Genomic DNA, 21,823 nt, shown 5'->3' on the forward strand with positions numbered 1-21,823 from the left:
TATATAATTGAAATATCACAGGTTGTGTGTTGTTCAATCAATTAGAATATCCGATATTTTGGTTGTTGATTTAAATTGATTGACACTTGGATATTGGTCTTTGGTATCATCCAACTTATCTCTCTAGTATTTGATAAAGACTCGCAGATTTCTATTTGCTTGAGTAAATATCAAATCGAGAGATTGAGATATAAACTCTTTGATATACTTTTTATCTAGATTGAGTCTGACTGTCTAGTTGATTATCTAGAAAGTATATTGGAATTTGTCCATACAGATTGCTAAGTGAAATATTGGGTGTGGTTGTTGTACCCCCACTTTTTCAGCATTAATTCATCTACATAGGCTGTGTTTGATTAAGCAAAGGAACTACCTGCAACAATAACATTGTAATGACATTAGCACAGATCAAATAGAAATCACCAATGTTTTTAAAAGTTAGTCACATCCCATGCCTAATCCAACTGGTCAGCTACCTAATTCAGTCTGCTCAACCTTGTGTCGATAAAGCACATTATACACATTTAAGAAGACAGAATTTTCCATGCACATCCAGGAAGTTTAATTCAATGGAACAACAAAGATGAGATAAGAAATCCTATGTCGTCTACATATCCATGAATACGTACAAAAATGTGGTTCTCAGGAGGCTATACGAAATCAATAGCTATCAAGAGAGTATGAAACATCAAACAAAACTCAGCTAAAGAAAATTTACTTAACATGGTTGAACGGCTAAGAACTAACTCTTCCCAAGTAATATAATCAGAAAGATATGAATTTAAAAAAATTTCATACTCTTGAGTAGATATTGATTTCATATAGGCTCCGAAGAACCACATTTTTGTACGTATTCATGCATTTGTAGATGACATAGGTTTTCCCATTTCAGTATAGCATCGGATCAATAAAAAGTTCAAAAGAATTCACCTAAAGAAAATTTAGGTAACAGGGTTGAACGGCTAAAAACTAATTCATACCAAAACTCTTCCTAAGTAATATGAAGTTAAAGAAAGCTAATAATATATATACAAAAGGTGTCTTTGATCCTTCACTCTTGTGCACCAAGATATTACCATGAATCCAGGTGGCAATTCTTCCAAACTGTATATCTTGATGTCCCACTGGCAATGGATGGTTTTGGGTTGCTACCTGTTTTTTTGTCCTATGTAGGCAGCTGATTCTTCTTCAAATGCAAAGAAACACTGGTAACTGAAAAAATATCAGTTTAGAGCTATGTTGTGTTAAGGCTAGGCGAGGGCTAGGCGCGCCTAAGGCACCCAGAAAATTTTAAAATTTTTTTTTGCTCATATTACTTGTGGCGCCTTAGGTGTTTTTTGGTCTAGGCGCCCCTTGCACGACTCGTGCGCCTAGGGAACCTTTCACAACATAGGTTTAGAGCCCTCATCCTCTTGCTGCGACAACCAAAACAAAATATTAGTACTGCATGTTAGCTCATCGATATTACTTATGCTATTGTAGCCAGTGAATTACCATCGGTTCAAGTTTCGCTGGATTTAAAGCATCCTCGTAAAAGTCACGTTTAAGAGCATATCGTGCCAATATTTCTTAGAGGATATATCTCAATGGTGGTCTCTGTAAAATATCTCAGTTAGTTTGATCTAAACAACCAATATAAATTGTATAGGTACACGCAAATAATGAAGTAAATGCCAAAATAATTATCAAAGAGAAGGTTTAACCAAGAGGAGACTTTGAGCCTACCAAGTAAATGCTACAACGAAAAGGTTTTTATTCTCCTTGAACTTAAGTAAATAGTTATTAAAATTTAATGCAACTCAATTTCGTCTGATACTGGAAGCTCAAGTTTAGGATTAGTAGATCAGTCTGTATCTTCTCTTACTTGCAAGACCATGAAAATAAACGAACACAATAGAAATACAAAATAAATAAAGATGGCATCATCAGAACAATTTCAATACTCAAATTGTAATTTCACTCCACCTAGTTGTATCCTAATTTTTGCATATTTAGTAGTTGTCGCCAACATCTGTCACTTAGAAACTATATATTATCTGGAGTGAGCATAAGTATCCATAATTATTCACTGCTGCGAAATTTTAGGTTGACAAACGTATACCTCAAGCCCACAATTGTCAGTTCTTAAATTTGACACTCCTTTCAGTTAGGCCTCTTTGTAACTTGCAAGACCATGTAAGATTAATGTTGTGACTATTGTCAATCTGATTGCTAAGTTCATTGTATTATGAGAATGTGAGTTTTTGTTGTGGAATCACTATTGAATTTGGTTCCAAAAACTTAGGCCCCTACAACATTCTATAATTAATATGAGTACCAATATCAGAATTCACAAACATAAGAGACAACAAAACCAAGAATTATGTAAATCGATATCAACCAAATTTGAAGACTACAACAAATCCACCATCAGCAGCAACCACTGCCACCCCACGACCAAACCTCCATATTAATACATATCCGCCACCACCCACTATTTCCCCATATATACGTATATGTACAGCCTATAAGTCAAACATAATTAGTAAGAACCTAACCTTAATGAAACCTCTAACTCACAACTCAATAATTGCAATGAAATGTCACCTAACAGACTGCCAAGTTATAAATACAATAATGTATATTTTACCTCAGGTACGAAGACATTAAAATATGAACTTATTAAAATATTTTACCGTAGTTGTGGTCTCTGAAGAAACTCATCATTCGGTGGAAAAAGTTGGCTCATCAAAATATGAACTTGTATGACCTTCCCTAAAAAAGTTTAATGATAAGTACTTTACACAGTAAGAATCATTCATCTGAAAACAACAACACCATACATCAAAATCAATTAAAAATATTGTAACAAAAACCTAACTGTAATTCAATTTTACTGTCAAGTTTATATCCTTTTTCTTTCTCAATTGTGGATACCACACAATTTGCAACTCCAGGAGTCGACAACTTTACAAATAACAACCTCATCTTTATCAGAATTACAGTGTCATTATCTTTATAAAGTCTGGATAGTTTTTCTCGTTTGAAGTAGAGGAGCTTTTAATTTACATCTACAAATATGATCTAGAGAGTAGGGAAAGGAGTAAGATTCATATGTCATGAAGAGACTCACAAAAAAGAGTATGGGAGATGCCCATGCTAAATCTTTAAGTTCCATTTAAGTTTGTGTATAATCTTTGAGTTCCATTTCAGTTAGTGTGTATTTTATTTATATCAGATGTTATTAAACGTGAATGCAGCTTGATGACTAGAAAAAGATGCCTGAAGCAAAAGGTGAAGATCTACTCTATATTCTTACTTGCATCAATTGCCTCATGTACCTTATTTTTGAATAGCTGAGAGCAGGCTATGAAGATATGGAGGTTCTCATTTTATATTTATAGCAAATTGACCTTTACATGTACCTTATTCTCGAATAGATGAAAGCAGGTTATGAAGATGTATAAACAGCTTTGTGCCTCGGCTTCCCGTATGTTGATCTCATTTTGTAGCTCAGAACTCAGAAAAGTTTATTTTCAACCAGTTCACATAAATTAGCCATCTTTAATTTGAACTTCTCGAGCGACTCTTGAAGGGACCTAATCTCCTTGGTCTAATGATGCTCAATGGTGATGCAGAAATTGTTCTCATGCCCAATTGTTCTTAGTTCCCTGATATAAAAAAACCAACACGAAGCAACCAAAAAATCATTAAAAAAATGAATTTGCGGAAAAATCTAGTTGTTTCTTTGTGAGAATGTTACAAAGAAGCTATTCGTGCCTATTGAGAACGTTGAGCTTTGGCTATGATCTTCCAAAAAAAAAATATTGCCAAACTTATATATGTATCTGACATCAAAACAAAATGGAATGACAAAGTTCCTTGAAGAAAAAAAAAAGAAAACATATCGAAGTATTACAAACCTGATAAAGAAGTAATTTAGTCTTCCACTGCATTCTTTGTGCTTGGTAGACTCATTCAAACAGTTGAACAAATTGATTAAACATTTAAGGAACACATAGAAAATATTAAGTGTATGCTTTAAGTCTTACCTACCAAAAGGGAGCCTAAAATCAATCCTTCATACAGATGGAATTGTGAAAAAAGAACCCATGTTAGCTCAAATATTAGATCAACATCTTTTTTATAACAAACCTCAGAAATTGATTCGATAAATTATATACAAACATGAAATCAAAACGAATGGGAAATATAAACTTACTCCAAGTTCACTGTTTTTTTTTTTTTTTGACAACCACTGCAAGAATTGCAATCCACTGATAACATATATATTAGTTCTTGTATCAATCTGTACATTAAATTCCTTCCACAGTCGGACTTGATCGAACTCAAAGAGTTCCAATCTATCTGCGAAGGCCTTACTCCCATAGTCAAACTTGATTGATTCTCTAAAGCCTGCAAAATCCCTAGGATATTTTTAGGCTTTGACCAATTAGATATACCAAATATACAGAGAAGAAATCGAGTTAAGAAGCATAAAAGATTCCCTGATAAAACCCTAGGATTTTAAGAATAGCTTCTATTTCAGATTCTATGATCTTCAACTCAAATAATATTCCAAAAACAATCGCGAGTTGTTTCCATTGATCACCTCTCGTAGTTCAAATTGGATGGGTTTGATTAGGTTTGCATGAGGTTTCAGAAGAGAGAGTATGAAAACGGGGCAAGCTGGTGTGCGGAGAATTTTGTTTGTTTGCTTCTTTACGAACAGACGTCACAATTCTTTTTAACCCTTTTTACCGATTAGGAAATCGGTAATGTCTAATATTTTCCTAGCCGTCCACTGCAAAACCCCATCAGGAGCATCCGACCACCGGATCACGGTCCCTGTTAAACGACGTCCGTCTGATAGCCTTGGCTATCATGGAGACAAAGATCATGCCTTTTTATAACAATGACTAGGTATCACCGGGGCCTTACGGCCCCGGCTCAACCTCCCGTAATAGTCTTCAATTTACATGAATTAAAACATACTACATCTTAATCAATGTGTCCAAATAGTAAGCAATTTAGTTACTTAGACCCCAATGATGTTCACATGTATTTCATAAAATACATGCCGATATGAAAAATTATTCATGAAACTCAATTTGGATAATACTGTGAAAAACTGATTTCATAATGATATTGTTCTCCTTGCATATGCCGTTCCAACTCATTTTATTTTATTTTGGAATCCATAGATTTTTTGATAAGGAAATAAGGGCGCCATCTGTAGGTTTTTTTGTTGTTGTGTCGTACCTAACATTATAACAATATGTTCCTCATCTATTGAACTATTTTGATATGAAATTTAAACTATCTTGTTGTGGAGAGATATTTTTTTCTTTCTATTGTGCTCCAAAATCATATCTTATTTGTCGTAGTACGAAAACTCTGTTATTTTCGGGTTTATGTAACAACAAACCTTGTTATTTTGTTGGTTCATACAACCTATTTTTTATACCGACTTGTGATTCGTATGTGAGTATATACCGAATTCTGACTAAATTTGGAAATCGTCTAGTTTTATGAAACTGTGTAGATTGTTTAATATGTTTTTGTATTTTCTACGTATTTTGGATTTAGTATGTCTGGTTGGTATTGAACGTTAATATTTTAGCTACTAATTGACTCAAAAAATATGTAAGTGTATTTGTGTCATGTGGGTGTATTATTTTAAACGTTTTTTTTTCATTTCAATAAAGTCAGTTTTGCACCCGGAAGTACTGACCTTATAACTTGATTTTAATCATCAAAATTTAATAAAATTCACAAATTCATGTGGTAAAATAGTTACTCGAAAAATTCTTCACCGAAACCAATATATTATGTTGTCATTTTTGAGATAAATATCAATATTTTCCTAATCAAGAACTTTAGCTGGAATTATCGACTAAAGTTTCAACAAAATTCCAATGTCGTCGCTAAAAATATAAGTAGCTGGAAGGAGTTAAGGAGTCAACTGAATATCCTTTTAAGCAGTCCATCATACAATTCATACCACCAAAGATCAATAAACTTATTAACAGAAGAGGGTAAGCAATGATTTGGCTCAAAGCCTAAAACAAACTTGATGAGAAAGCACACAGCATTGCCTTACGGCCCTGTCTCAACCTGTCATTTTAGCTTTAAGCGTGCATACTTCATTTCGTTGTAACAATACGTACATTAAGGAATATTAACTTAGATAGTGTGTCTAAATTATTTAAAAATACTACAATTTAGTCAACTAAACAATAGATAACTTATATCATTCTAGGGTACCCGTAATTTTATAATATTGGTACTAATAGAATCAGTCTATATTTAGGCATATAGTTCCAACAAAAATATTTTTCGAAAAAAAAACATCAATCACTTGATTTAATTTTCATCAATATTTATCCCTTGTTAGTTTTAAATTCAATCATCGTCAATGAAGACCGAATTAGAGAAATCAAAAAAACAAATGGATTCATGTTGGAAACTAATTGTAAACAAAGGTAATTCCACCAAAAGGTCTTCTCTTACCCCTAATATCACGATGTGTTTGATCTACCGCTTCAACGCAGAATCTATGTTGCGTGGATGTGGATCTTGTTTTTTGAATCCATAAACATTGTTCCCAGATATTTCTTGTGGGAATCTTAAACATTGGATGTGTTGTAGGGCCTCCGACCAAAAGAAGTGAAGCAACTCCGAACGGAACAACAGTCAGAATTATGTGCCCAGCTCGGCGGAGCTTGACGTCATTGTGTTTTATAGAATTGTCTTACCACTTCCTTGCACTTCTATTGAGGAAAATTTTTGTATCATCACCTTATCTCATGGAACCAACCACAAACATTGTACGTCGACGATTTACCCGTGTTCAACTTCCTATTACTTTCATCGACTTTGGAATCATGCACTGCGAGGTGAATGTTTTATTTCATGTGCAGTTTAAAATTTGGACTATCACATATGAATAATCTAAATTTTGACCACAAAATGTCATAGTAAATTGGATTACAATTATAAAGAATAACTTTGAAAAGTTTTCTTAGTTGGATTCCGATCTGCATCATTGATGCCTTTTGTAGACACTTAAGCCATTCCCCATCATATCCTAAATTTCCAAGCGCAATGCATGCTTCTTTAATCACAGTGTGGAATTTTCGAACGTTACTGCCTGATTATTTTTGAAGTTGTCAAATGAGCTTACACCGGCTATAATAGTTAGCAATAAAGCAAATAATATGGTTCACTTGCGTCGGGCTGACGAAATATATCCTTGCAAAAGCAAAACCATGTTTCCCTACTTTTCATTTTTTTTCTTGTCCCATACAAAAATGTTGTGGAAATTCTTGATAAATATATTGTTCAGCAGTGGGATTCTTAGAATCATGATCAAAGTATGCCACCAATGTTGACCTATCGTATAGATCTCTCAGTGCCTAGAGAGTTCAAGCAACATAGGTAAGTATTACTTTTTCCTGGTGATAACATTTCCAAATTTTGGGTTATTCTTGGATAATCTGTACAACCTCTCATCGATCCAATATATCACTCCCCATAGTTGATATCTAATAATCAAATTTTCTAAGATAATGTGGAACAAATAATAAGTATAAATCAACTTTCTGAGTTACAATGCTCAGCGTCATAATTATTCATCATCTGATAGACCACATAATTCATATGAATCATCCGATACAAAAGCTTTGGCGGAAATTGATCGGTACACAGTAACAAATATCTATATAGTTTATGCCATATATATATAGACGAATGTAAAAAAGTACAACGCCAAAGAATTTAGGAGTTATAGGTTATGTTTGACTATATATTTAACCCAAATTACTAATAAATGAACCCACATTCGATATGCCAGTGTCAACAATCACATTGTCGTATGTTATGCTTGAATTCCTTGGTACTTCAGTCCACAATCAAACAAATATCATAGATCCCTAGACATGTGAAAATGACAAATTTCATATAGATAATTTATTCAGATTCTTATCAGACTTTCTGAGAGAATATCCTTATTCAAATTGTTTAATAGTATATACGTGTCCGGTTAGAATTGGGAGCCTTTAATATTGACAATTACATTTTCTCAAGAACATAGGAATTAAGAATTCATTGCAATAATCACACCATCCAGTTTTGACATTAAACGTTAGTGCATGTTGTCTACTTCTTTGGTAGATGCATCTCTCTTATGTTGGTCTTCCTTCATACGATGTGCTTGCTGGGAAACTTGTTGATTCTAATATATTAACAAAAAAAATATTTTAGATGTTGATAGTTGTTATGTGGTTTAGATAATTATAATCTACCAATATTTTTAAGATAATCAACATAGAGTTATACATTAAACCATGTCGCCCGGCAATTACAACAATAAACTATACTACACATATATCTCAATTACACACATATCAACGTATTTATATAAAAACAACAAAATTATACATTAACAGTGTGAGATGAGACATGTAGATTTGGGTATCCATTTCTTTAGAGGTTGCATTAGATTCAGGATGTCCCATCATTGTTATCTTTGTCTCTTCCATCATTTTCGGTATCATTTTCATTGTCCGGTTGACCTTTTATTACAGAGGTAAGAGAAGCATTTTATCTCTCCCAACGTTTATATTGTCCTATCGACCTTTTATTACATAAGTTAAGATAATCATGCTTTGGCAGCAAGTCTGTCACATGAACTGATGGAAAGAAACGTCATGCTTAACTAACATGATAGAAAGGTAGAATACACTTACATGGATAATATATACATATCAATCTTGTGAAAATGGTAGACCAAAATTTATGTCTTTTTAGTGTTGTTCTCGTTAATATGGTATGCCATTTCGCATATAAGCACACATATCTCTTGTTATGCTTGTTATATATGTATTTGTGGTATGTCTAGAAATAAAAAATATACACCCTTGCAGGCAAAAAAAAAAAATAAAAACACGTCCCGAAAACATGTAAATTTACAATGTAAAATGTCATTATATGTATTTCGGCCCAACATGGCATTATCATTTTTCGGCCCAAAAACATGTGCATAAGCAAACAACCGCATTCCTTATAATCTTAGTCTATAGGGGTGAGCAACGGATATGTGGATGCAAATTTGGTATCACTTGAGTCTGATCCATTCAAATGACCGATATTAAAAATGTACCACGTCCAATCCATTACCCGGCGGGTACAATATCCGCGGGGTGAACGGATGAACCGGGTAGATGCGGATATTCTATTGGATTTTAACAACATATATGAAAATGCATAATTTGAGATTCCATTATAATAATTATGGAAATTTTTCCCTATTGGCGTGCGTCGCAAAATGATGATGCTGATGTAAACGGTAAACGAGAGCGAATTTGTGAGATTTCATAATTTGTTTTTGTTAGAATATATTGACGAATTTGAATATCGAGGTAGTCAAGTTCAAGATGAAATAGTCAAGAATCAACCTGGTTATCAGAAGATCGACGGAGATCAAGGAGTGGAGAATATTGACGGAGATCAAATCAAGTTTCCAAGAAAATATCTTGTGTATTTTAGGTAGTTATCTAGGTAATAAAGATATCTATTTAATTATATTTTTATATTCTAGTTAATTAGGATATATCCTAGTTTATTAAGATATATTTTCTATAATAAAATAATATCTTAATCAATTCTCTATTCAATCTATAAATAGAGATTGTCAATGTAAATGTAATCATCCCAGTATAATCAGTCTGGAGATCAATAATATTCACCCTACGGGGTTGCTTGTGGACGTAGGTCGAGTTGACCGAACCACGTTAAAATCTCCGTCTCACTTCATTTCTGTTTGATCTATGATCCCTCGATACTCATAATTTATTATGGTATCAGAGCGGGGAGATACGCTCAACCTGCTTCCGCATATCATTTTCGTCGATTTTGTTCAACATCTTTATCGTAGTTCATTAAAGATGTAATATTCAACTTAGACAGTGGTCGTTTATTCACCACTTAAAAGATTATTATTATTAGCTTTGTGCTAGATTTTGTGCTTTTGATTCATCACATATTTTGTATCAAAAAAAAATATTCACCATATTGATTTTGATGCTTTCGCATAACCATAGAGATCATCATTCTTTTCATCATATGGTTCGAAGATAAAGTTATATTCATTAAAACGGTGTTCAAGTTGAACACTTTGATTCTCTCCGTGTCCAACTTGCGGGGGGAATGTTAGAATATATTGACGAATATGAATATCGAGGTGGTCAAGTTCAAGATGAAATGGTCAAGAATCAACCTGGTTATCAGAAGATCGACGGAGATCAAGGAGTGGAGAATATTGACGGAGATCAAATCAAGTTTCCAAGAAAATATCTTGTGTATTTTAGGTAGTTATCTAGGTAATAAAGATATCTAGTTAATTATATTTTTATATTCTAGTTAATTAGGATATATCCTAGTTTATTAAGATATATTTTCTATAATAAAATAATATCTTAATCAATTCTCTATTCACTCTATAAATAGAGATTGAAAATGTAAATGTAATCATCCCAGTATAATCAGTCTGGAGATCAATGTTATTCACCCTACGGGGTTGCTTGTGGACGTAGGTCGAGTTGATCGAACCACGTTAAAATCTCTGTCTCACTTCATTTATGTTTGATCTATGATCCCTCGATACTCATAATTTATTATGGTATCAGAGCGGGGAGATCCGCTCAACCTGCTTCCGCATATCATTTTCGTCGATTTTGTTCAACATCTTTATCGTAGTTCATTAAAGATGTAATATTCAACTCAGACAGTGGTCGTTTATTCACCACTTAAAAGATTATTATTAGATTTGTGCTAGCTTTTTTGTTTTTGATTCATCACATATATTGTATCAAAAAAAAAATACTCACCATATTGATTTTGATGCTTTCGCATAACCATAGAGATCATCATTCTTTTCATCATATGGTTCGAAGATAAAGTTATATTCATTAAATCGGTGTTCAAGTTGAACATTTTGATTCTCTCCGAGTCCAACTTGCGGGGGGATGTTAGAATATATTGACGAACATGAATATCGAGGTGGTCAAGTTCAAGATGAAATGGTCAAGAATCAACCTGGTTATCAGAAGATCGACGGAGATCAAGGAGTGGAGAATATTGACGGAGATCAAATCAAGTTTCCAAGAAAATATCTTATGTATTTTAGGTAGTTATCTAGGTAATAAAGATATCTAGTTAATTATATTTTTATATTCTAGTTCATTAGGATATATCCTAGTTTATTAAGATATATTTTCTATAATAAAATAATATCTTAATCAATTCTCTATTCACTCTATAAATAGAGATTGTCAATGTAAATGTAATCATCCCAGTATAATCAGTCTGAAGATCAATATTATTTACCCTACGGGGTTGCTTGTGGACGTAGGTCGAGTTGATCGAACCACGTTAAAATCTCTGTCTCATTTCATTTCTGTTTGATCTATGATCCCTCGATACTCATAATTTATTAGTTTTCACTATGAATAGCATATTGCCGGTGGGTTCAATGAAGTTGAAAATCTAGTCATGATAAGTAACACTTCCAATAATATCAATCCTAGCATGTATGTTTAAGCGGCGAAATCATTGTACTTGTGTTTTGTGCGAGATGCAACTGAGCAAATACTATGGCATTTGTTTGTCCAAATTCTCTGCTCTATTGAATCACTTTTTTTCTTCTTTTTTTTATCACTCCCATTTATTTTTCTTCTTTTTTATCACTCCCATTTAAAAATCCTTTTATCAAAAGCTTTTCATGTTGGTTCAAATTGCAAGGCCGAACTTGTACCCAAGTTGACATAGTAGGAATATTGGTGGGCAAAATAATCAGCTGAGGTAATTGCCATTGAAATTGGAAGTTTATTATCGACCACAAAAATACTTATTCTAAGGGTCGGGTGTACAATGAATGGGTGATGTTCCACCCGCGTCCAATTAATGAAAATGACGGGTGTAAAAATTCACCCACGTCCAATCCACTAAAATGCAGGTCGAGCGTCCACCTGCTAGAATGAGGATTGGGCCGGGGGATTGGGCCGGGTGAAATCCGCAGGTATGGTTGTTTTGCTCCCCTAATTTTAGAACATATCAGATATTTTAAAAGTCTCAAATTAGAGAGTTCTGGCCAAATCCAGATGTAACAAACACCATCTCAGATTCATTTTCCCAAACCCAAATTCTGTAGTTCTCATTTGATACATTGGGATGATTACCCATAAACACCATCACAGATTCCATAATTCTCACCAACAAAAACTCAACAAACAACAAAAGCCGAAAAAAATATATAGATGTCATTGATTTATCTATAAATGTGGTGTTTGAAAGAAAAGAATACCGAAACAGAAAAGAAAAAAGAATAAGAAAATTTAAAAGATAAATACACATGGTCCAAAAAACTGAAAGAAAAACCAAATAATGATTTTTTTTTAGAAATCACATAATCTTCAAAAATGATGAAAAAAACAGACTAAAACCCCACATTGTGCATTACATTCAGTTTAGCATTAGCCCGATATCAAGTGATTCTCTTTCTTATAACACTGATTAACATGTCAATTACAATGAAGCCCAGAACCACTTCATCAAACTTTATTAGAAAATTACCTATACTTAGGTGGGTATCTCTCTATAGTTCACAACTGGGAGTATGCCGAGGAACCATTGTATTTTCCATGGTGCCTAGATCTCCAGAATTGCGTTAACAAATGATTGATTCATGAAGTTGAAAATACACATGGGGAAGGCTTGTGTTCTGCTGTGTAGCTAACGGTACCATGAGTGCATTGGTGCTTCTTGACAATGGTTTAGGGTTTTTGAAACTCTTAGGAGGTTGAGGGTTTCTGACAATGGTCAAGGGTTTCTGATAATGGTTGAGGGTTTCTGAAAATCTTTGGAGGTCGACATTTCAGGATTCTGCAAAAAAGTTAAATCCATACTCAACCGCGGGCAGCTTAAGTTCGGTATGGTTGGCGAAGTAATTGTTATCCCGAGCATCCTGCGATTGGTGAAGTAGTTATTATCTCGAGTATCCTGCGGTATGAATCTTGAGCATCCTGTGGTATGATGTTCCTTGCTTAATTGTGTACGCCAGCGTCCTCGGAGCTTTACTTTCCGCACGGGGATTGTTAAATTTATTGCTATATGCGTATAGATGGTTGTATACACATGTGGCTGTATGCGGACGGTTGTAGCTTGCCATATTGAGGCATTGACCCTGCATGGTTGTATGCAGATGTGTACGGACTCAGTACTGTAAGGCTGCTTTCAAAAAACAAAAAAACACAAAAAATTCAGAACAGATGTGGTATGAGCCGAGATCACACAATAAGATAGAAGTAACAAACATTTCAAGCACATTTCTTTTTATAGTCGTGATTATTTCAAGGAAGAAACTTGGAACGATACAAAATAAAGATCAAATATTGTTTGTCATCCAACTGACTGGATACCATAAAGCAAATCACAACACGACGGAAGAACCGGAAGTTTCATTGCTTGCACAACCAAAAAAAAAGTCCAGCGAGAAAGCAACTGGGTTTTCTTGATTATTTCTAATTCCCAACTGTACGGGTGGTATCCCTTCTAAGAAACATATTTTACAATTACTCGTCTATTCTCTCCTATTTTAAGGAAGAAACTTGAGACCATACATAAAAAAAGAAAAGATTATTGATGATAAGTTTCACAAAATTAAAGTGGATGCAAGTATCGGTTGTGGTCAAAATGACAGACTACCATCTTTAAATTTAAACCAATAATTCACAGAAACAAAAACGAAATTACAAAAATTGGATGAAAACCATAAATTTCACATAGTTACCCTAACAAAATGAAGAACACCCTGTGATGTACACAGGTTTGGCGCTGGTGTACCTCAACTCCTAGGCAAGTCCCATTGGTTCTAACCACATTCTGCAGCAGTGGCTAGCTTGCATTCTCCCCCTGAGGTTGGTGGTGTTACGACTGCGCTTGATACCACTTTTATTTGGTTTTACTGTAGTAGTCGATGAACAAACATAATATGGATTATTATACTTGAGCAACAAAGCTCCTGCAAAACAGAACCAATGAATTATATTGACCGCTTGGTGTAAACCTCTGAGAAAATCAGGATCAGTAAAAGCTATGCTTCACGCATTTCCCCCCATTGCTTTTCTTTTTGATTCTTGTTCACACACTGGTCCATGATTAATGCAGTGGTTCTACCACACAAAGAGGAAGATCAGAGATAAATGATAAACTCTTAACAATCTAATAATTAAATGACGCTGACCATCTTTATGCTGCTAAATGTTAGTAATCAAGTAAAGATCCATTTAATGTTGGTCCATTGGCGCCTATTTTAGAACATAACTACACAAACATAAAATGACCGCTTATCTTTCTATAGTTATAAATAAATAAATGAGGGTGTTCAATCAGTACTATGACAACCGATAGATAATTGCAAACAAATGAGCTTAGATAATTTAGTATACACCTCGCATCTGCAAAAGCAAATTACCAAAATCAGTGAAAGACCAACCCATAATCTAAAGAGTAACAATTCCTAGAATATTATCCCAAATTCACTGAGAAAAACACCGAGAAAAAAATTGTTACTATAGGCCCATCTTGTAGTGTAAATCAAGATTAGACAATGTAGAAAAGATACATGCATTTTGAATTTTACTAATGGTTTTCTTCATCCTAATTAATTCAAGTACAGCTATTAGATAAAAATATCAAGAAAATTATTTTCTAGTGATTGTTTGCTGTCATTTTCAATTTTTTTTAGACTATCCATGATCCAGCATTAAGGCATGTGATATCAATTGAAATAACCTGCATTACCTTACATAACACACAATAAGCCTATGGTAGTCCTTTAGTAGCCGTAGAAGTGAAAACAGTAAACATCAATCGCCTCACCAATATATCAAAGCAGAGGAACCTTAAGATTTGAAATGCATAGTTCCGCAAGTCTAATTCACATTACGGCAGAGCCGTGTTGACTTGGTTAATGAAATGAACCCCTTCCTTTGATAGTTAAACCCTATTCTTGTCTATGTATATTACCTTCTTACAGTCGTTATAAACCAAGTTTACTCATGTTTAAATCAACAACTGAAGCATACTTAGGGCTTTAAAGATCTACAATCTACAGATTTATATAAACCACTCGATAAGAAAAAACAAAGTGATAATGTTATCCAGAAGAAGAAAGACGACCAACAGATATTAAAAGCCATTTGTACACTCCGCAGCGATTGAATGAATAATCATTTTTCGGGGACAATACTACAGAATGTTACCCAGAATTGGTTAATAACTTAAAGCTGTTTTGCAGCCGAAAAGTATGACGTAAACACCAGCTAAGTTAAGGATTTCGGAACTTCGCCCAGATGGTTTCCTTTAATACATCCAACGAATTAGTTAAGCATCGACTAAGAAAAACATTCCATCCAAAAATCTAGTTGTTGTTTACTTGATCTTCTTTTCTAATAGCAATTCAGACAATGGGATCATCTTATTAAACCGAGCACCTTTATGAAACTAATATCAACAGCCTATGCATAAAGAATAGCACACAAACACAATAAGAGAGAGCTAGAGATAATCAACCTGCAAAGTACCTCCAGGAATCAGGAATAGGATTCGTAGAGCATCTTGCAAGGCGTAGTGGTGGTGTTGATATGGATGGAGAAATAGTCCAATCTATAACATAGTCAGGGTGGTGGTGTTAAGGTATCTCCCGAATTCATCTGAACCCCTACTATAACATAATGCAATTCAGACCGAATTAAGTTCCACTTAATACATAATGTTACATTCGTGTCTGCAAGAACCGCACTAACCGGTATCACTCCAGCACCTAGTGCTTTGCTTAGTGTTTGAAGGTGATTAACATGAAAAGTTATACCATAGATTACTTGGCACATTGATACAGCAACATGTAACATAACACTTTAGGCATAGGCTAAATGAGAAGAGCTTGTTGTTTTCAGATGCTGAGAAAGCTAAACCATACAATACTGATTGTATTTGCATCAATAAGTGGAACTTACAGATTTCATAGAGACTGTCCAGTAACAAATAGCTCGACCCTGCCGCCAAAAAAAACCACCGTCAAAATGAAACATCGAGAATCACTAATACAAAGTTAAACAATATAAACCCATCAGCAGTACTACCACTTACTCTATATAAACTAAACTGCTTCCATCAGCAGTACTACCACTTACTCTATATACATGACTCCATTCCTCTTGCTGCATCATACTAATTGGTGATCATTACCTAGCTACTAATCAACATAGTCATCAATCAAAATACTGACAGTTGACACTAATCAACATATACCTGAATAACTGATAATGTGTACAATATAAAGAACCATAATACTCTTACAATTTAGGTTACCTTAATCAATTAATATCTTCATCTCTACCAACCAAATTCTATGAACTCCTAAAGACATTAAGGTATAACCAAATTGCAGAAAATGGGAAAGCTTGATTTCAAGCCTTCTCTTTCCTCTTGTCTACTGGGGAAAAGCAACAAAGTTATGCTTGTTTACAGAATGGATCAATCATGTGTGCTTAATGAATAGGAAAAACAATCAGACATTTTCAGTTCGCTTGATGAAACTCTCAATGGCTTCCTTATCTCCACTCAAAGATCAAGTCATGCAAATATACTACAATACCAAAAAAAAAAAAGAAAACGAATCGTTTACGTACATAAAAATACAACATTCCCCTTAGTTTGCTAAGAGATACAATATCTACAACTCAATTGTTGCTGCAAAATTTTCAATAGAATTGGACCTCATTAAGAGCCATTTCAATAAAATTAAATATCCACCATTCATCTCATGGCATCATCTCAAAAAAAGCGTTTATGCATGGCTGCCACATGAAAAAAAGGATGACTATATTTGCCTTTATTTGAAGCTAGCCGAGAAGCATAACAAACTGAAAGAGTAGCATTAGTTTCCCTAGCTTGAAAGGTTAGTATTAATACACCTAACAGCATATGCTTTACATTGCAGCAGACTTTAGATGCATAAATGCTAACCAAGTTCGGCTAGGAACAGTATTTTCTCCCTCGGCAGTTGACACTCTGACAGTGTTGTGCATAATTTAGAAATGTGTTACATCAAAGAGGCCAATGTAATAAAAAAATATAAGAAACCACAAATCTTAAAGCGTGCCTCTTACTATTAAAGCAGAATGCCTGTTACGAAGCAAGTCGAACCTTAACTGTTTTAACTACACAACTCAAGCTAATTTGAAGTTCAGGTTCAAGTTCAGTTCAATTCAGAAGTAACCAAACAACAACCCAATCCAGAAGCACCCGTACTATCAAAATTCAAGTATAATTTTGGAGTTAATCTCCATAATTCAAATTCAGCACCCAACTTTAATGTTATTAGATCTGTTGAAACAATTTAGAATTACGTGTAGGAATACAGTGAATATAAGGAACAACTTATGCCGATTAACTTGCAATCGTACTTGGATATTCTTGATGTTTTCCTGAAAATATGGCAAGTACTTGAGTTTGAAACTCATAATATAACTAAAATTACTCTGTGACTATAAAATTGAAAAGATGGATTGATCGTACGGGAAAAAAAAATAATCAAATACTCATTGTTTCCCTAACATTGAGCATCTTAGCTGCTGCAAGTAATTTGTTCTCATTTTAGCCTCTTCCGTTCTAAGGAATGTGTCATTTTTGTACAAACAACAGCTTACTTTAATTAGCAGTTTAAGTGGGTGAGTTGTTATTTGAGTTTAGTCCTCTTCTGCTAATGATTAAGCTTCAAGTCAAAGTGAAAGGATCTGAACATAGACAAAACCGAGCTGCATAATCAATTTTATACGCCTTTTTAATCAAATTGTTTAAAGCTCAACAAATAAATTCCCTACTGGTATACTAAGTTTAAAAATAAATTAGAAACAAACTCATAATTGATTTATCGTCATCGAGAACATGAACTATGCTCTCATATTAGCCTCTGAAGACCCGCAATAGTGCAACATGCAAGACTTTGTGTTCCAAAAAAAAAAATCATTAGGTTAATGAGCTCCAGCCAAAAGGGCTTTGGAAATTCAAACTTACCTTGATTTTTCGGTGCAGAAGAAAGTCTTGAGGACAACTGACGAAGGGGCATAAGAAACGCATCAACAACATAACGAAAATAATTACTCCGAAAATATAGCAGAAACACTGGAGGCAATCATGTCTGGAGGACAAACTATAAGGGTGGTGATACTTTCTGAATGAGCATATAAGCGGTCCATGAATAAATAGAGGAGTGGTACAGTTGATCCCACATTCACACCATCCTTAAAACTGAAGAAGAACCATGTTGGTCTGCATAATCCTACATGTACAAAATATACACGGAATTAAAATGCTTCCCTAGACAGTAAATTATTGAATTGAGATTGTAATTCAATAGTAATAGGTATATTGCAACATTCATAAACAGGCTCCACGGTAAGTCCAAGGAAAACCTGAGCTTTAGTTTATAGAAATTGTCAAAGAATCAGATAAGCACCATAGTGTATGAAGTATGAGGGAAGGAAATGCATAAGGTCTGGAACTCAGGATTTTGCAAACAAAAGCTCATAGTGCGGATTTCTCCTACAACATCAGCAGATGCAACAACGACGACTTCCCTAGTGAAAGAGTTATTAGGATATAATGAACATACTGTCACATAATATACATACCAACACTTTCATAGGTCTACAAGACAGAATGTGGTAGTACATGTCCAACACTGGGAGGAAAAATCGCAACGCACTAAAAAACACATTGCAATGAAAAGGGAAGAAATTTATATATTGAAACCTTCTCTAATGTAGGTCACTTAATTTAATTGCACATATTCAAGTTCAGGTTTTTTTACAGGGGCAAAGTAGAATCATATGTGCAGGGTCGTTGTATCCATTTCAGAAAACATTTTCAGGTGTTAGCTAAGAAAACAACCATATCGTTCTATTTTGATGGCAGATTAGGTTATATCAAACTCTATATTGATAATGAATCGATGAAAAATCCACTTAGCAGATCAATTCCCAATATCATTCTCAAATTTGTCTTCTGGGAGAGTCATTGTCTCTCTCCTTACATTTTCTACATCTTAATAGCTTTTTTTCAGATAGAGAAGAGAACCGAAAAGTAATAGAATCAAATAATAAGAGAATCAAAATGAAGTTTTGATATTAACCTTATAAATTCAGATATTGCTATGATTAACCCTTACTTTGGTTGTGCAACCCGTGTTGGCCTAAAACGGGAATGGTCCACGTTGTTGATGTTCCTGGTGATGCACATAACTGGCCAACTTTGTCTGCATAATGAAAAGCAGAAACTCAGTATTTTTCTGGCAATGGCATACCTCACAAAAATTCAGCATAAAGTTAAGATTTCAATCTTCATTATCGTAATTGGAACCGTGTTACACCTGTTTAGATTGAATTCTTAATAAACTTTTCAGATACAAAATTCTAATAATATTTCTTTTGATTCAACCTTGCCACCCAGATTTCCTGCAACAAAAAATATAATCTATTATTTAAAACCAATCAGATCAAAAAGACTAATTCACATATAATTCAATAAAAATTAGCAGAAATAAAACCCCTCAAGGGAGCCGTGAAAGGCATAAACCCCTGGGGAAAAAAATCGATAACAATTGCATACCTTTATATGTGAATCCTAGACAAAACTAATTTACTAATGTTAATCCATAGGAAACTCAAAATTTGGGAATGAGAAGATTTAGATGCAACACCTATTTGAGACAGTAAACATCACATCTTCTCCACCAACAAAATTTGAGGATTTTAACCTTGAAAATTTAGAATCCAATTATAAATTCAAATTATATTATCAAACCAATTTATAGATAAGATAGTTGATGGCTTCATGCAATCCCACTTGATTTATATTCACGAAAGAAAAGGTTCCAAAAGAAAGTCCCGATAGCTGTTCCTCCAATATCACAACTTCTTTAGAGCAAAGAACCATAAACCTCTCTTTTTGATTCAGCATCAACCCCTGCGGTGAATAAGATGAAACAATCGAAATAAAATCAAACAAAAGAACTGAGAGAAAAGTAAGAGAGAATAGACTGAATTCAGAAACGGAAACAGCCGATATTAGGGTTGAAAAAAATAAAAAAGATAGCCGAAACTTGTTGTCCCACATACCAAAGCGTAACAGCATCGAAGTTTTCCTGGCCGTCGAAGTCAAATCTCCATCCGGACGACATGGACCGTGTGATGGGCCTCTCGGATCAATCCTGTCCACCGATTGACTCTTTGATCAAGGAGTCAAAGTGCACCTTTTTTTATAACAGTGATATATACCTTCTTACAACACGTTTGTTTTTTCCTCTATATACGTAGAGTGTTCTATATAGAGGTTTACCTCTATATCTATATAAATATCACTATATAATCTCTCTTAAAATCATGTTTGTTTGACCACTATCTAACAACTCTATATTGTGTACCCAATTTTATATATTTCTCATTTTACCCTTATAATATTCAAAAAATCCATGAATATCCATTACAACCAAAGATGTTCAAAAATTCCAAAAGCAAAAAAAATGTATTAGAAAATACAACCAAAGATGTTCACTTTTTCTGAAACGGAGCGAAATTATAACTTTTTTCTGAAACGGGGTAAAAATATCACTTTTTCTGAAACGGATCAAAAATATCACTTTATCTGAAACGGGCGAAAGTATCACTTTATCTGAAACGGGCGAAAGTATCACTTTTTCTGAAACGGAAAAAAAAAATCACCTTTTCTGAAACAGGGCAAAAATCACTTTTTCTGAAACGGGGCAAAAACATAACTTTTTCTGAAACAGAACGAAAATATCACTTTTTCTGAAACGGGGCAAAATTTTCACTTTTTCTGAAACAGAGCAAAAATATCACTTTTTCTGAAACATGGAAAAAATCACTTTTTCTGAAACGGAGCAAAAATATCACTTTTTCTGAAACGGCGTGAAAGTATCACTTTTTCTGAAGCATGCGAAAGTATCACTTTTTCTGAAACGGGGCGTAAATATCACTTTTTCTGAAACGGCGTGAAAGTATCACTTTTTCTGAAACGGGGGAAGTATCACTTTTTCTGAAACGGGGCTAAAATGTCACTTTTTCTGCAACGGAGCAAAATATCACTTTTTTCTGAAACAGCGCGAAAATATCCCTTTTTCTGAAACGGGCGAAAGTATCACTTTTCTTGAAACATGTAAAATTTTAGATTTTAAATTAAGGAATTATTTTTGGACATTATAAGTTTGTTCGAGGATATATTAGTCATTTGAAGGTTTAATAGAGGTAGAGGTTCAAAGATAGCACCTCATTGGTGCTATCTGATTTCCTCTATATAGATAGAGATTTGCCTCTATCTTTGTAGAGGTAGTGGAAAAATCAAACTCCAAATAAATGGGACCCACCACTATATAGAGGCTAATAGACGTTAGCCTCTACATAGAGGAAAAAACAAACATGATGTTAGTTTTGTTTATTTTCTTCATTAAGACAAATAGGGGTGTCAATGGATGAATATTCGTCGGATATTTGGAAATCCGTATCCGATAGGTTAAGCGTTATCGGATAATCGATATCCGATAATATCCTATAGGATATCAAAGTCAGATATCGATTCCGATAGGCTAAGCTATCGGATATCAGATATTTATCCGATAATATCCAATACTGATAAAAAATGTTAAAAACGCTGTAAAACATGTACATGATTGAAATTTAAGTTCAATTTATCAAATATTTCATAC

At 34.0% G+C, this 21,823-nt stretch overlaps 2 long non-coding RNA genes across 17 annotated transcripts; both read right to left on the reverse strand.

Annotated features, from left to right (window-relative positions):
• Nucleotides 1-231: 231 nt before the first annotated feature.
• LOC113300052 lies at nucleotides 232-4,733 on the reverse strand. 9 transcript variants are annotated; one of them, XR_003335374.1, is made up of 6 exons: nucleotides 3,903-4,714; nucleotides 3,405-3,650; nucleotides 2,676-2,754; nucleotides 1,495-1,596; nucleotides 1,077-1,415; nucleotides 232-373 (listed from the first exon to the last, which is right to left on the reverse strand). It is a non-coding gene; the product is annotated as an uncharacterized LOC113300052 (long non-coding RNA). The 9 variants fall into 9 exon arrangements; XR_003335377.1 differs by lacking the exon at nucleotides 232-373 and adding an exon at nucleotides 2,381-2,504 and having other exon boundaries at nucleotides 524-1,415; nucleotides 3,903-4,718; XR_003335378.1 differs by lacking the exon at nucleotides 232-373 and having other exon boundaries at nucleotides 524-1,415; nucleotides 3,903-4,058; nucleotides 4,202-4,708.
• A 7,672-nt stretch (nucleotides 4,734-12,405) lies between these two features.
• LOC113300053 lies at nucleotides 12,406-20,142 on the reverse strand. 8 transcript variants are annotated; one of them, XR_003335385.1, is made up of 7 exons: nucleotides 19,948-20,142; nucleotides 19,802-19,858; nucleotides 19,472-19,556; nucleotides 19,235-19,357; nucleotides 18,118-18,382; nucleotides 13,829-16,094; nucleotides 12,406-13,266 (listed from the first exon to the last, which is right to left on the reverse strand). It is a non-coding gene; the product is annotated as an uncharacterized LOC113300053 (long non-coding RNA). The 8 variants fall into 8 exon arrangements; XR_003335386.1 differs by having other exon boundaries at nucleotides 13,829-14,495; nucleotides 16,056-16,094; nucleotides 19,802-20,142; XR_003335389.1 differs by lacking the exon at nucleotides 19,802-19,858.
• Nucleotides 20,143-21,823: the final 1,681 nt, after the last annotated feature.

Source organism: Papaver somniferum, chromosome 7 (assembly GCF_003573695.1).
Source record: "Papaver somniferum cultivar HN1 chromosome 7, ASM357369v1, whole genome shotgun sequence".
Classification (NCBI taxonomy): domain Eukaryota; kingdom Viridiplantae; phylum Streptophyta; class Magnoliopsida; order Ranunculales; family Papaveraceae; genus Papaver; species Papaver somniferum.